At 36.1% G+C, this 2,947-nt stretch overlaps 1 long non-coding RNA gene across 1 annotated transcript; it reads left to right on the top strand.

The window, feature by feature from the left end:
• The first annotated feature begins 345 nt into the window (after nt 1-345).
• LOC107577106 (uncharacterized) lies at nt 346-1,180 on the top strand. Its single transcript, XR_001608161.1, has 2 exons — nt 346-584; nt 1,129-1,180. It is a non-coding gene; the product is annotated as an uncharacterized lncRNA (long non-coding RNA).
• The last annotated feature ends 1,767 nt before the right edge of the window (nt 1,181-2,947 follow it).

Here is a 2,947-nt window from a genome sequence, read left to right as displayed (position 1 = left end):
CAAGGGGAGGAGCTATGATGTCGCGAGCAAGGGGAGGAGCTATGAAGTCATGAGCAAGGGCTACTTCCCTTGGACTTTCCCCTGTGTCCCATGTCCATACCCTTCATGCTTGCCCCCTTGTGGATCAGGTTTCTTTTTTAAAGGGGGAGGGGGGATCGACTGGGAACCTGCCTAGTTTCATTAGTAGGAAACGCTATCTATCTATCTATGTAATATAAATAAATACATAAGAATGTAAAAAATAAAAATTATGTAAAAAAATAAAAACAGGCAAGTGAGAACAATTCCTCAAAAAAAAAAAAAAGCATGTAAATAGTTACTTTATAAGACCTGTGCTGTGTTTCCTAAAAGCATTATAAGCATATCGGCATTGCCATCTTTGGACTCTACGATCAACTTGCAGCCATGGCCCTTTAAAAAAAGTTATCAAATTAATACAAAAACTTTTAACATTTAAAATGTTAATTTGTACATTAAGCTGTTAAATGCATTTTAAAATGATACCTTTTACCTTTCTGCTTCAAGGTAATGCACCCACAAGAACGAAGCACACCACACCAGCAGAAACTGGAGAAAAACACAGGGTGAGTGCCTGAGCATTTTAAGCACTAGCTGCATTACTAAAAACAACTGCGTCCCCATTTCATTGTTTACCTTTCTGTAGTTTTCATATCGCTAACATCAAACCTCACTGATCCTTGTGTGTCACACAACTTACACACGAAGTGATGTTACGAAAGTGTTGCCATATTTGATTTAGGCCTTGTACACAAGTTGATCAAGTTTTATACATAGAATGAATACAGGGTCTCCGCAGGTCCTTAAAAAGTCTTATCACATCGGTTTTATGACATTGAAGGCAATAAAAAGTCATGAAAAGAATACCCACGCAATTGCTTATGATGTATGGTTAATGAATTATGATATTGTTTATTTTATGGTGTTTTTTATTGTATTATCTTGTCCTTTATCTTTTTGAATGAGCATAGAGTAGCAATGCCAAGTAGTATATGAAAATATATAAAAATGTATATAGTTATTACATGGTATGCATTAAAATTCTGATAAAGATCAATTTATAGGGTTCTTTTTAATTATTGATCTGACTTTTCACTGTATTGTCAATAGACTGAAGAAGAAACAGGCAGGCTGGCAGGACATGAGAGGAACATACCAATAACAACAACAGAAAGTTCACAGGTGAGAAGTGATAGTGGCTTTTAAACACACCTGCTGTTATTTATTTATTTATTATTCCTTATTATTCAATTTAGACCACTCATAAAACTGTCTTGCATATGCCAAACATAAAACAATGCGCATCACAGGGAAAAGGATACCATGACCTGCCACGGCAAGGCGCGTTCTAGAGTGAAGTTCTCTGGCACATGAAGTACGTTACCAGTAGGGGGCAGTCGTGTTTTACATGCTTGTCGTGGGCATTTGAACATTATTGTTGCACTTATATTGTATTACTAAATTCATAGGATTATTACATTTTTAGTTTGAACACTACTAATAATATTTTGTGTGTGCATGTGTTGGTCATACAGATAAAAGCAAGACATAATTAGTAAATTTACCAAAGATATTCAGATTTAGTAAAATAATGAAAACAAAGTGAATGTCTCTGTTTCAGTTTCAGATGCGTCAAGTCAGAATATTTATTGTAAAAATGTTACTTAAATAATATATAGCTTCACTGTGATTTGTGATATATTCTCAAGGGAGAAAAAAACATTAAAAACATCCCCCCTCTGGTTTGTCCACAAATTGCACCCTGTGTATAAATAACATGATGTGAGAATAAATCAGAGGCCTGTTTCAGAACGCAGGTTAACACTGAAATGAATGAAACTCTGGGTTTTCGATTTCAGAATGGGAGGTTTGTCAAACCCGAGAAAGCAGTCAAGCCCATTTCTGAAAGAGAGGTAACTTATACTCAGGGTGATTACTCTTCTCTTCTCTTACTCTTCTGTGAACCTAACCTGTTTAGAAGCAGGTTTTCTTCACTTAAACCCGAAGTCTCTTTTGGACTCCTCCCCTTTTTAAAAGCGTAAGTCAGGGCTGCCCAACCCTGTTCCTGGAGATCTACCAACCTGCAAAGTTCAGCTCCAACCCTGATCAAACACACCTGAACTGGCTAATTAATCTCTTAGGCAGCACTTGATAATTACAGACAGCTGTGTTGGAGCAGGGCTGGAACTGAAGTCTGCAGGATGGTAGATACTTAACGTACGTGATTCATTCATTCACACTGCAAAAAATGCTTTTCTTTGCGAGTATTTTGGGATCCAAATTAAGTGCATTTTATTTAAATCAAGAAAAATGTTTTAATGCAAATGGAAACAAGATCATTTTTCTTATCTCACTGGCAGATAATTTGCAAAACAAGAAAAATACACTTAAAAGAGTAAATACGTTGTCATTTTTCTTATGTAGATAATGCATCTTGATTTAAGAATCTGTAGGTTTTTGACTGGAAACAAGAAAAAAAATACTATAGTAAGAAAATATTTTTTTTGCAATGCAGGTATATTCATTCATTGCACATATTTTCACCATGCTGACCTCGTGAAAGTGACAAAAACGGCATGTCCTTTTATACAGAATCCTGTAGATGAGGAGCCTGCATTAATACGTAGGGAGTTAAATTTATATCGGGAGAGGATTATTTAGATTTTTTTTCGCCATATCCACATGCATATTTATTTGACCATATTTATTTTATTTACCATCCTTGCTTTCGCACCCCAAATGATCGCGCCTAATGTGAATAGCCCCATAGGGATCTATTGTTACGATTCAAAAGCGCCATTGCCTCGAGTTTTCGCATTCACTGTGAAAAGGCCGTTAGGCTGTCCAGCAGTGTGACTGAATTCAATCCAATTGGAGGGGGTTGGGGATTTGGGCAGTTCATACATATGAATGTATGTGTATATATATA

This window comes from Sinocyclocheilus grahami, unplaced genomic scaffold (genome assembly GCF_001515645.1).
Source record: "Sinocyclocheilus grahami isolate Dianchi unplaced genomic scaffold, SAMN03320097.WGS_v1.1 scaffold5137.1, whole genome shotgun sequence".
NCBI lineage: Eukaryota > Metazoa > Chordata > Actinopteri > Cypriniformes > Cyprinidae > Sinocyclocheilus > Sinocyclocheilus grahami.
Note: the sequence above shows the minus strand (reverse complement) of the source record. Positions and strands in the feature narration are given on the sequence as shown.